Here is a 14517-nt window from a genome sequence, read left to right on the forward strand (position 1 = left end):
CTTCCTCTGCAATTTTCTGGAAGAGTTTGAGCAGGATAGGTGTTAGCTCTTCTCTAAATTTTTGGTAGAATTCAGCTGTGAAGGCGTCTGGACCTGGGCTTTTGTTTGCTGGAAGATTTTTGATTACAGTTTCAATTTCCGTGCTTGTGATGGGTCTGTTAAGATTTTCTATTTCTTCCTGGTCCAGTTTTGGAAAGTTGTACTTTTCTAAGAATTTGTCCATTTCTTCCATGTTGTCCATTTATTGGCATATAATTGTTGATAGTAGTTTCTTATGATCCTTTGTATTTCTGTGTTGTCTGTTGTGTTCTCTCCATTTTCATTTCTAATTTTATTGATTTGATTTTTCTCCCTTTGTTTCTTGATGAGTCTGGCTAATGGTTTGTCAATTTTATTTATCCTTTCAAAGAACCAGCTTTTGGCTTTGTTGATTTTTGCTATTTTTGTTTCTTTTGCATTTATTTCTGCCCTAATTTTTAAGATTTCTTTCCTTCTACTAACCCTGGGATTCTTCATTTCTTCCTTTTCTAGTTGCTTTAGGTGTAGAGTTAGGTTATTTGTTTGACTTTTTTCTTGTTTCTTGAGATATGCCTGTATTGCTATGAACTTTCCCCTTAGGACTGCTTTTACAGTGTCCCACAGGTTTTGGGTTGTTGTGTTTTCATTTTCATTTGTTTCTATGCAAATTTTGATTTCTTTTTTGATTTCATCTGTTATTTGTTGGTTATTCAGCAGCGTGTTGTTCAGCCTCCATATGTTGGAATTTTTAATAGTTTTTCTCCTGTAATTGAGATCTAATTTTACTGCATTGTGGTCAGAGAAGATTTTTGGAATGATTTCTATTTTTCTGAATTTACCAAGGCTAGATTTATGGCCCAGGATGTGATCTATCCTGGAGAAGGTTCCATGTGCGCTTGAGAAAAAGGTGAAATTCATTGTTTTGGGATGAAATGTCCTATAGATATCAATTAGGTCTAACTGGTCTATTGTATCATTTAAAGTTTGTGTTTCCTTGTTAATTTTCTGTTTAGTTGATCTATCCATAGGTGTGAGTGGGGTATTAAAGTCTCCCACTATTATTATGTTATTGTTAATTTCTCCTTTCATACTTGTTAGCATTTGTCTTACATACTGCAGTGCTCCCGTGTTGGGTGCATATATATTTATAATTGTTATATCTTCTTCTTGGATTGATCCTTTGATCATTATGTAGTGACCATCTTTGTCTCTTTTCACAGCCTTTGTTTTAAAGTCTATTTTATCTGATATGAATGTTGCTACTCCTGCTTTCTTTTGGTCCCTATTTGCATGGAAAATCTTTTTCCAGCCCTTCACTTTCAGTCTGTATGTGTCCCCTGTTTTGAGGTGGGTCTCTTGTAGACAACATATGTAGGGGTCTTGTTTCCTATCAGTTCAGTTCTGTGGCTCAGTCACATCAGACTTTTTGTGATCCCATGGACTGCGGAAAGCCACTTTTCCCTGTCACCAACTTCCAGAACTTACTCAAACTTAAATCTATTGAGCTGGTGATGCCATCCAACCATTTCATCCTCTGCCATCCCCTTCTCCTACTGCCTTCAATATTTCCCAGAATAAATGTCCTTTCCAATGAGTCAGTTCTTTACAGCAGGTGGCCAAAGGATTGGAGCTTCAGCTTCAGCCTCAGTCCTTCCAATATATATTTGATTTTCAAATATATATTGAAATATATATATATATATATATATATATATATATATTGACTAATCAGTCAGGACTGATTTCCTTTAGGATTGACTGGTTTGATCTCCTTGCAGTCCAAGGGACTGCAAGAGTCTTCTCCAGCACCACAGTTCAATAACATCAATTCTTTGTTGCTCAGCTTTCTTCATGGACCATCTTTGACATCTGCACATGACTACTGGAGAAACCACAGTTTGACTAGATGGACTTGTCAGCAAGGTATGGTTCCCCTTTTTAATATGCTGTCTAGGTTGGTCATTGCAGAAGGAAATGGCAACCCACTCCAGTGTTCTTGCCTGGAGAATCCCAGGGACGGGGGAGCCTGGTGGGCTGCCGTCTATGGGGTTGCACAGAGTCGGACATGACTGAAGTGACTTAGCAGCAGCAGCAGCAGGTTGGTCATAGCTTTTCTTCAAAGGTGCAAGCATATTTTGATTTCATGGCTGGAGTCACCATCTACATTGACTTTGGTGCCCATGAAAATTAAGTCTCTCAGTCTTTCCATTCTTTACCCATCTATTTGCCATGAAGCGATAGGACCACATGCCATGATCTTAGTTTTCTGAATGTTGAGTTTTAAACCAGCTTTTTCACTTGCTTCTTTCACTTTCATCAAGAGGCTCTTCTCCTGTTCACTTTCTGCCATAAATGTGGTGTCATCTGCGTATCTTAAGTTCTTTGTATTTCTCCTGGGAAACTTGATTCCAGCTTGTGCTTCATCCAGCCTGGCATTCCACATGATGTACTCTGCAAAGAAGTTAAATAAGCAGGATGACAATATACAGCCTTACATACTCCTTTCCCAACTTGGTACCAGTCCATTGTTCCATGCCTGGTTCTAACTGTTGCTTCTTGACCTGCATACAGATTTCTCACGAGGCAGGTAAAATGGTCTGGTATTCACATGTCTTGAAGATTTTTCCACAGTTTGCTGTGATCCACACAGTCAAAGACTTTGGTATAGTCAATAAAGTAGAAGTAGATGTTTTTCAGGAACTCTCTTGCTTTTTTTATGATCCAATGGATGTTGACAATTGGATCTCTGGTTCCTCTGCCTTTTCTAAATCCAGTTTGAACATCTGGAAGTTCTCAGTTCATGTATTGTTGAAAGCTGGGTCGTGAATTTTGGAATATTCTTTCTAGGCAAATGTGGATAAGCTCCATACAGTCAGCAAAAACAAGACCAGGAGCTGACTGTGGTTCAGATCATGAACTCGTTATTGCCAAATTCAGACTTAAATTGAAGAAAGTAGAGAAAACCACTGAACCATTCAGGTATGACCTAAATCAAATCCCTTACCATTATGCAGTGGAAGTGACAAATAGATTCAAGGGATTCGATTTGATAGACAGCTTGCCTGAAGAACTATGGATGGAGGTTTGTGACATTGTACAGGAGGCAGGAATCAAGACCATCTCCAAGAAAAAGAAATGCAAAAATGCAAAACGGTTGTCTGAGGAGGCCCTACAAAAAGCTGAGAAAAGAAGAGAAGCTAAAGACAAAGGAGAAAAGGAAAGATTTACTCATTTGAATGCAGAGTTCCACATAATAGCAAGGAGAGATAAGAAAACCTTCCTCAGTGATCAATGCAAAGAAATAGAGGAAAACAATAGAATGGGAAAGACTCGAGATCTCTTCAAGAAAATTAGAGATACCAAGGGAACATTTCATGCAAAGATGGGCTCAATAAAGGAAAGAAATGATATGGACCTAACAGAAGCAGAAGATATTAAGAAGAGGTGGCAAGAATACACAGAAGAACTATACAAAAATCTTCATGATCCAGATAACCACGATGGTGTTATCACTTAGCAAGAGCCAGACATCCTGGAATGTGAAGTCAGGTGGGCCTTAGGAAGCATCACTATGAACAAAGCTAGTGGAGGTGATGGAATTCCAGTTGCGCTATTCCAAATCCTAAAAGATGATACTGTGAAAGTGCTGCACTCAATATGCCAGAAAATTTGGAAAACTCAGCAGTGGCCACAGCACTGGAAGAGGTCAGTTTTTATTTCAATCCCCCAAAATGGCAATGCCAAAGAATGTTCAAACTACCGCACAATTGCACTCACTTTACACACTAGCCAAGTAATGCTCAAAATTCTCCAAGCCAGGCTTCAAGTACATGAACCATGAACTTCCAGATGTTCATGGAGCTGGATATAGAAAGGCAGAGAAACCAGAGATCCAATTGCCAACATCCATTGGATCATAGAAAAAGCAAGAGATTTCCTGAAAAGAATCTACTTTTGCTTTATTGACTATGCCAAAGCCTTTGACTGTGTGGATAACAACAGACTGGGAAAATTCCTAAAGAGATTTGAATACCAGGCCACCTTACCTGTCTACTGAGAAATCTGTATGCAGGTCAAGAAGAAACAGTTAGAATTGGACATGGAACCACGGACTGGTTTCAAATTGGGAAAGGAAAACGTCAAGGCTGTATATTGTCACCCTGCTTATTTAACTTCTATGCAGACTACAGCATGTGAAATGCTGGGCTGAAAGAAGCACAAGCTGGAATCAAGATTGCTGGGAGAAATATCAGTAACTTTAGATACACAGATGGCACCACCTTTATGGCAGAATGAAGAGGTACTGTGGAGCTTCTTGATGAAAGTGAAGGAGAAGAGTGAAAAAGCTGGCTTAAAACTCAACATTCAGAAAACCAAGATCATGACATCTGGTCCCATCACTTCATAGCAAATAGATGGGGAAACAGTGGAAACAGTGAGAGACTTTATTTTCTTGGGCTCTGAAATCACTGCAGGTGGTGACTGCAGTCAAGAAATTAAAAGACTGTTAGTTGCTCTTTGGAAGAAGAGCTATGACCAACCTAGACAAGATATTAAGAAGTAGAGAGATTACTTTCCCCTCAGATGTCCTTTTAGTCAAAGCTATGGTTTTTCCAGTAGTCATGTATAGATGTGAGAGTTGGTTTGTAAAGCTGCACTATGAAGAACTGATGCTTTTTAACTGGTGTTGGAGAAGACTCTTGAGAGTCTCTTGGACTTCATGGAGGTCAAACCAATCAATCCTAAAGGAAATCATTCTGAATATTCATTGGAAGGACTGATGATGAAACTGAAGCTTCAATACTTTGGTCATCTGATGTGAAGAACTGACTCTTTGGAAAAGACCCTGATGCTGGTAAAGATTGAAGGCAGGAGGAGAAGTGGAAGACAGAGGATGAGATGGTTGTATGACATCAATGACTCAATGGACATGAATTTTAGCAAGCTCCTGGAATTGGTGATGAACATGGAAGCCTGACGTGATGCAGTCCATGGGATCACAAAGGGTCAAACACGACTGAGCCACTGAACCTTTGTAAGTTGTGTAATCAAATCTCACTGGGCTTCCCTGTGGCTCAGGTGGTAAAGAAAAGTGCCTACAATGTGTGTGACCTGGGTTTGATCCTTGGGTGGGAAAATGTCCTGCAGAAGGGAAAGGATACTCACTCCAGTATTTTGGACTGGAGTATTCCATGGACTGTATAGTCCATGGGGTCTCAAAGAGTCAGACACGACTGAGCGACCTTAAATCTTTTCTATAGTCTGCTTTATTTCTTTTTCATTTATTTCTGTTCTTATTTTTATGATTTATTTCCTTCTACTAACTTTATTATTATTATTATTATTTTTGGTTTGTTTGTTTTTTCCCTAGTTGCTTTAGGTGTAAGTTTGTTTATTTGATGTCTCTCTTATTTCTTGAAATAGGCTTATATTTCTATGACTCTCCTCTTCCCTCTGCCATCTTAAGCCTCCCACTCTCAGATTTCACTACCCACATTCAAGGCCATAGAATATACCTGGAGGGCTTGCTAACCTCTGGGATTTATGTGTCTTTCCCACAAATTAAAGAATCATTCTCCACTGTTTGGTCTCCATTTGGATCTTAGTTATTTACCATATCTTAGGTTGCTCAGTCATGCCCGACTCTTTGCGGCCCCATGGTAGACAGACCAGGGGGTGGCTCAGATGGTAAAGCATCTGCCTACAATGTGGGAGACCTGGGTTCAATCCCTAGGTTGGGAAGATTCCCTGGAAAAGGAAATGGCAACCCACTCCAGTACTCCTGCCTGGAAAATCCCATGGACAGAAGGCTACAGTCCTTGGGGTTGCAAAGAGTCAGACACGACTGAGCGACTTTCTTTCTTTTAATAACTTTAATACCTGCTTTAGATTTCAGAGTCTTAACCTGTAACTTTACCTGGAGGAAAGTTGTCTATTTCATTAATGAATAGGTAAAAGGAATAGAGATCATTATTCTAAAAAATATGTGCCAAATATTTGGTTGAGAAATAATAAAATGAAACATCAAAGTCTAAGTTGACAATTTAAAAGGCTTATGCTTAGGATCATCCATCTCTTGAAATCAAATTTGTTCCAGGACCCAAAAAGAATCAGATTAAATCTAAAAGTATATTTCAGTCTTATTTGCCTTTGGGTATATTCCATGAAGTAGAATTGTTGTATCACTTGTAGTTCTATTTTTAAGATTTTATCCTACTACTTTTCTGTTTTCCACAGTGGCTGCACCATCAGAATATGTATTTATCACCATGTCATAATTGTTGGATGAATGGTCTTCCACGTGTTTTCCCTGCCAGGTTTCTTCATCATCCCCTAGGAACTGAAACTCTTTTGGTGTATCCTTCTTTCAAGCCAGTAGGTGAGGAAGAAGGGGCATGTAGAGGATCACTGAGAGGTTTTTGATGCCAAGCTTGAAGACAACTTGCGTTTATTTTGTTCCTATTTCATTCGACTGAATTTGCTTCTTTATTCTCACCTCTGTCTTGTAATTTCAAGAAGGCTGGAAAGTATAGACTGGTACACTGCCCAAGGAAGCAGAAACTGTGACTTATTTATCATTGCATCATGGCTCTATAACAGTGATAGGTGCATAGTAGGAACTCAATATTTGTTGAATAATTGCTTTAATGAGTTTATGAGTTTGTGAATGAATGAATGAACTAATCCTTGTTAGTACAGTAGGAAAAATCATGTACAAGTAGGGAGTAGAAAGCACTGACGTCCATGGTAAATTTAAGTTCAGTTTTGACATATTTCACTAGAGATGAGACCTAATTTCTAGAGCAGAAATTGCTTCTTTGGTCAAGTATAGGAAATATTTTGAAGACTCTCCTAAACGTTTGCTTTTTTGAGGATAAAGTGTCAGAAAATATAATAAGGTTATACATTCACTATTATAGCATACAGGATTTTTTTTTTTAAACTGTATTTTTATTGGAATGGGCTATTAGGAAAATTTCTAGCTAAAAATTTATTTTTATAGGCATTATTTAAAACATTTTTACTTTAAATCTTCATTGTTTATAAGAGTAAGCTAATTGACATAAGTCATCATAGAGTAATATCTGCTAATCATATTAAGTGTGTAGTGTAGTGTTAGTCACTCAGTTGTGTCTGACTCTTTGCAACCCCAAGGACTATAGTCCATCAGGCTCCTCTGTCCATGGAATTCTCACTATTATAGCATAAAGAATTTGCAAAAATAAAGCTGTATTTTTATTGGAATGGGATATTGGGAAAATTTTAGCTATGAAATTTATTTTTTGTAGACATTATTTAAAATATTTTTATTTTAAAGTTTCATTGTTTATAAGAGTACTCTCTTGTAAATTTTGAAGATTTAGAATACAGATATTTTGAAGCTGATTGCTATTAAAAATATTTCTTTGAATTGATTTGTAAACACTTTTTTATATTCTTTTGCAAACTCATGGACCTACCTAAAATTCATTACGCCACATTCAATGATTGAGTTTGAGAGATATAGACTTTCTCTAAATTATTACTGTATAGTAAGAGTTAGTGTTTGATTGCTAAAGAAATGGAGGAGAAGAAAGAGCCAGGCTTAAAGACTTGAGCTGAATCTAGACCCTGACACTTCTCAACCAGGTATTCTTGGCTATGTATGTATCTTCTCCTGGTCTTAAAAAAAAGAAAAAAATCACAGTAAACTGAGACTAACACTTTGATGCTAGCATTCTTGTAAGGGTTAAATGATATTAAATAGGCAAAAAATGTAGCAGTATCTGATACTCTCTGGTTCTCAAAAAAGACAAAAAATGCTGTCTTCTACCTCTTATTTCTCCTCTCCTCCCTATATGCAAAGTAGTCTTCAAACAGAATTAGTGTAGAGATATTGCCTAACATTGCATCATTGCCTCAGCATGGTAAATTAATTTCAGTTTAGTGCTATAGTGGAAGGTGATGAGAAGATTGCCAGATTCTTCCAGGTCCAGTGGAAAAGGTCCATGAATTTGGCTGATTGGTGTTCTCTACTCAATTTCTTGCATAAATCCTACCACAATGCAGCATTTGCTGTCACCTATTTCTGTCTTTTTATGTCAGGTAAGCATTTAGTGACACTGCAATGAATTCTGAAGGCAACATTTTCCTAGATTTTTCTGATTTTGTTCTCTATCTTTTTAAAGTTGTTTTTCCCACAACCAAATCAGCAGCAATTTTATGCTCAATTTTATTGAGTTTTCCCAAAACAATCAATGAGTTTCATATTGATATTTCTTCTGTTTACATACTAGTTAAGCAAATTATGGAGAGAGAAATGGCAACCAACTCCAGTACTATTCTCTGGAGAATTCCATGGACAGAGGAGCTGTGGGATCGCAAAAAGTCAGACTCGACTGAGTGATTAACTAGTAACTCATCAAATTATATGTCAAATGCATAACAAATACAAATGGTATAACCAGCTTTGGGAAGAAACACAAAGTATTCTTCTTTTCCATTCAACTTGAGTAAGACAGAAGAGCAGACATACAGGGCTGCCTGCTACCATAGCTGCCATCAATAAATTCTAAAGCAGGGAAGCAAAGTTTTATTAGTCCAGTGAGCCAGTTAAGTAGAAGCTGATTAAAAGAGCTCGTACAAACTGAAGTATAGGCTACTACATGGCTTTCTCTTGCAGCAAATATGAAGTGAACATAAATATGAAATGTGGCTACTTACATGCAATACTAAACATTCAGAACAAAACTATAAATTAGAGGCTCAGAGGATGGGGAGACCACTTTCTCCCCCACAAATTCATTGAAAGAATATTTGAATGCTGAGCAAATTCCACAAAATAACTTCTGAATGCTGGCAGAGGACATCAGGCACCCAGAAAGGCAGCCCATTGTCTTCGAAAGGAGGTAGGACAAAATATGAAAGATAAAAAGAGAGACAGAAGACGTAGGGATGGAGATCTGTCCCCGGAAAGGAGTCTTAAAAGAGGAGAAGTTTCCAAACACCAGGAAGCACTCTCATTGCCGGGTTTGTGGGGAGTTTTGGAATCTCAGGGGGCAACATAACCGGGAGGAAAAATAAATAAATAAAACCTACAGATTACATGCCTAACAGCAACTCTCAGCTCTCGCAGCTGTCATCAGCAAGTGGAGGCTGAACAAGGAGGTTCAGGCTGCATTGCTTAGGGAAAGGACCGGGCCTGAATGCCCTGAGGGCAATCTGAGGGAACTAACGTGAAATAGCAACCCAAACTGTAGGATAGCCAGAGAGAGAGGGGGAAAAAAAAAAAAAAAAACAAAGAGAGAGAGAGAGAGACAGAGAGAGAGAGACAGAGAGAGAGAGAGAGAGAGAAAGAACTATCCCGCAAAAAGCCCTAACCTAAGGCACTGCCGGGCCGCTCACAGAACAAAGGACTGAGTGAATACCAGAGGAGAGCTAGCGGGCTGTGGATCAGCCCAACCTCCGCTGGAGACAGGCAGGCGGGGGGCAGCCAGAGCTGGAAAGGGGCAAACTTGGCCCCAGAGAGGCATCCTCTACTAAACTGCAAGCAGGCTCCATTGCTAATGAAGACTTCTTGGGATTCTGGACGGTTGACATCTGCCAGGAGGGTCACAGCCAGAGATTAGCTCCCCAGAGGATACACACAGCACACCTGAGAGGAGCACGCCTGCAGCCACCCAGAAAACTGAGTGGCTGGGACAGGGGAGACAATAAGATGCACCTCCAACCTGTGGGAGACTGTGCTCGCCAAGTACCTGGTCGTCTGAGCTGCTCAGACCTGGGAAGGGTGCAAAATGCAGGCCCAACAGTCTGTGCCTTTGTGGAGTACCCGAGAACCTGAACCTGAGTGGCTTACACCTGGGAAGTGCACTCAACCTAGGGCCCACCTCAGACACTTCTCTGGCAGAGCAACCTAGAGTCTAAGTGTAGACTGGGAAAGTGCACTCACCGTGAGCGGGGGCAAATCCAGTGTGGCTGAAACACTGCAAGCATTCCCCATGCACACCAGTGATATTTGCTTGCAGTGTTCCTCCCTCCCCACAGCAGGACTGAACAAGTGAGCCTAAATAAGTGACCACCTTCACCCCCTTGTGTCAGGGTGGAAATTAGACACTGAAGAGACCAGTAAACAGAAGAAGCTAAAATAAACAGAGGGAACAGCTTTGGAAGTGACAGGTGTAACAGATTAAAACCCCGTAGTTAGCACCGACTACATTGGAAGGGGCCTATAGATCTTGAGAAGTATAAGCTGGATCAAGGAACTGTCTGAAACTTAACTGACCCCACACTGTCCACAACAGCTCCAGAGAAATTCCTAGATACATTTTTACTATTATCCTTTGAAAAAATTTAAAAAAAAAATTTATTTTTAAGTCCTCTATTACTCCTTTAATTTTCATTTTTTATGACCTACTATTACCTGTAGTAGTAGAGTCCCTTGGACTGAAAGGAGATCCAACCAGTCCATTCTGAAGGAGATCAGCCCTGGGATTTCTTTGGAGGGAATGATGCCGAAACTGAAACTCCAGTACTTTGGCCATCTCATGTGAAGAGCTGACTCATTGGAAAAGACTCTGATACTGGGAGGGATTGGGGGCAGGAGGAGAAGGGGACAACAGAGGATGAGATGGCTGGATGGCATCACTGACTTGATGGACTTGAGTCTGAGTGAACTCCGGGAGTTTGTGATGGACAGGGAGGCCTGGCGTGCTGCGATTCATGGGGTCGCAAAGAGTCGGACACCACTCAGTGACTGAACTGAACTGAACTATTGCCTTGCCAAAAAAAGACCCTATTTTAAAAGCAAATTTCATATATGTATTTTATAATTTTTGTGACTTTTTTTTAATATTGTATTTTTGAGAGTCTAACCTCTACTCTAGATTTTTAATCTTTGCTTTTTGGTATTTGTTATCAAATTTTGTACCTTTAAGAACCCAATCTTCAGTACCCATTTTTACTTGGGAGTGTGATTACTGGCCTGATTGCTCTCTTCTCCTTTTGACTTTCATTTTTCTCCACCAGGTTGTCTCCCCCCTCTCCCTTTTCTTCTCTACACAACTCTGTGAATCTCTTTGTGTGTTCTGGGCTGTGGAGAACACTTAGGGAACTGATTACTGGCTGGGTCTGTCTCTCTCCTTTTGATTCCCCCTTTTATCTTCATGGTCACCTCAGTCTCCTTCCTCCCTCTTCTCTTCTCTGTGTAACTCCATGAACATCTCTGAGGGATCCAGACTGTGGAGAGCACATAGGGAAGTGATTACTGGCTAGCTTGCTCTCTCCCATTTTGATTCCTCTGCTTCTCCTCCTAGTCACCTCTATCTCCCTCCTCCCTCTCCTCTTCTCCATGTAACTCTGTGAACCTCTCCGGGTGTCCCTCACTGTGGAGAAACTTTTCATAATTAACCAAGATGTTTTATCATTGGTGCTGTATAGATGAAGAAGTCTTGAGTCTACTGTAAGCATAAGATGGAAAACCAGAGCCAGGAGGTTTAAGTCCAAAACCTGAGAACACCAGAAAACTCCTGACTCCATGGAACATTAATCGATAAGAACTCATCCAAAAGCCTCCATACCTACACTGAAACCAAGCACCACTCTAGAGCCAACAAGTTCCAGAGCAAGACATACCATGCAAATTCTCCAGCAATGCAGGAACATAGCCCTGAGCTTCAATGTACAGGCTGCCCAAAGTCACACCAAACCCACTGACATCTCAAAACTCATTACTGGACACTTCATTGCACTCCAGAGTGAAGAAATCAAGCTCCACCCACCAGAACACTGAGACAAGCTTCCCCAACCAGGAAACCTTGACAAGCCACCCATACAACCCCACCCACAGTGAGGAACCTCCGCAATAAAGAGGAACCACAAACTGTCAGAAACGGAAAGACCACCCCAAACACAGCAATCTAAACAAGATGAAAAGGTAGAGAAATACTCAGCTGGTAAAGGAACAGGATAAATGCCCACCAAACCAAACAAAAGAGGAGGAGATAGGGAGTCTAACTGAAAAAGAATTCAGAATAATGGTAGTGAAAATGATCCAAATAGAAAATAGAAAATCTTAACAGATCCATCACAAGCACGGAAATTGAAACTGTAATCAGAAATCTTCCAGCAAACAAAAGCCCAGAACCAGATGGCTTCACAGCTAAATTCTACCAAAAATTTAGAGAAGAGCTAACACCCATCCTACTCAAACTCTTCCAGAAAATTGCAGAGGAAGGTAAACTTCCAAACTCATTCTATAAGGCCACCATTACCCTAAAACCAAAAACAGACAAAGATGCCACACACACACACACACACACACAAAACAAAACTACAGGCCAATATCACTGATGAACATAGATGCAAAAATCCTTAACAAAATCCTAACAAACAGAATCCAACAACATATTTAAAAGATCATACATCATGACCATGTGGGCTTTATCCCAGTAATGCAAGGATTCTTCAATATCCACAAATCAATCAATGTAATACACCACATTAACAAATTGAAAGATAAAAACCATATAATATCTCAATAGATGCAGAGAAAGCCTTTGACAAAATTCAATATCTATTTATGATAAAAACCCTCCAGAAAGCAGGAATAGAAGGAACATACCGCAACATAGTAAAAGCTATATATGACAAATACACAGCAAACATTATCCTCAATGGTGAAAAATTGAAAACATTTCCCTTAAAGTCAGGAACAAGACAAGGGTGCCCACTCTCACCACCACTATTCAACATAGTTTTGAAAGTTTTAGCCACAGCAATCAGAGCAGAAAAGGAAATAAAAGGGATCCAGATGGGAGGAGAAGAAGTAAAACTCACTGTTTGCAGATGACATGATCCTCTACATAGAAAACCCTAAAGACTCCACCAGAAAATTACTATAGCTAATCAGTGAATATAGTAAAGTTGCAGGATATAAAATTAACACACAGAAATCCCTTGCATTCCTGTACACTAACAATGAGAAAACAGAAAGAGAAAGTAAGGAAACAATCCCATTCACCATTGCAACAAAAAGAATAAAATACTTAGGAATATTTCTACCTAAAGAAACAAAAGACCTATATATAGAAAACTATAAAACACTGATGAAGGAAATCAAAGAGGACACAAATAGATGGAGAAATATACCATGTTCATGGATTGGAAGAATCAATATAGTGAAAATGAGTATACTACCCAAAGCAATCTGTAGATTCACTGCAATCCCTATAAAGCTACCAACAGAAATTTTCACAGAACTAGCACAAATAATTTCACAATTTGTATGGAAATACCAAAAACCTCGAATAGCCAAAGCAATCTTGAGAAAGAAGAATGGAACTGGAGGAATCAACCTGCCTGACTTCAGACTATTTTACAAAGCTACAGTCATCAAGATAGTATGGTACTGGCACAAAGACAGAACTATAGATGAATGGAACAAAATAGAAAGCCCAGAGATAAATCCACGCACATATGGACACCTTATCTTTGACAAAGGAGACAAGAATATACAATGGAGAAAAGACAATCTCTTTAACAAGTGGTGCTGGGAAAACTGGTCAACCACTTGTAAAAGAATGAAATGAACACTTTCTAACACCATACACAAAAATAAACTCAAAGTGGATTAAAGATCTAAACGTAAGACCAGAAACTATAAAACTCCTAGAGGAAAACATAGGCAAAACACTCTCCAACATAAATCACAGCAAGATCCTATATGACCCACCTCCCAGAGTAATGGAAATAAAAGCAAAAATAAACAAATGGGACCTAGTTAAACTTAAAAGCTTTTGCACAACGAAGGAAACTATAAGCAAAGGGAAAAGACAGTCTTCAGAATGGGAGAAAATAATAGCAGATGAAGCAACTGATAAAGAATTAATCTCAAAAATATATGAGCAATTCCTACAGCTCAATTCCAGAAAAATAAACGACCCAATCAAAAAGTGGGCCAAAGAACTAAACAGACATTTCTCCAAAGAAGACATACAGATGGCTAACAAACACATGAAAAGATGCTCAACATCACTCATTATCAGAGAAATGCAAATCAAAACCACAGTGAGGTACCATCTCATGCCGATCAGAATGGCTGCTATCCAAAAGTCTACAAACAATAAATGCCGTAGAGGGTGTGGAGAAAAGGGAACCCTTTTACACTGTTGGTGGGAATGAAAACTAATACAGCCACTATGGAGAACAGAGAGGATATTCCTTAAAAAATTGGACATAGAACTGCCATATGACCCAGCAGTCCCACTGCTGGGCATACACATCAAGGAAACCAGAATTTAAAGAGACACATGTACACCAAAGTTCATCACATAACTGTTTATAATAGCCAGGATGAAGCAACATAGATCTCCATCAGCAGATGAATGGATAAGAAAGCTGTGGTACATATACACCGTGGAATATTACTCAACCGTTAAAAAGAATACATTTGAATCAGTTCTAATAAGGTGGATGAAACTGGAGCCTATTAAACAGAGTGAAGTAAGTCAGAAAGGAAAA

The sequence above is a fragment of the Bos taurus genome, chromosome 15 (assembly GCF_002263795.3).
Source record: "Bos taurus isolate L1 Dominette 01449 registration number 42190680 breed Hereford chromosome 15, ARS-UCD2.0, whole genome shotgun sequence".
Classification (NCBI taxonomy): Eukaryota; Metazoa; Chordata; class Mammalia; order Artiodactyla; family Bovidae; genus Bos; species Bos taurus.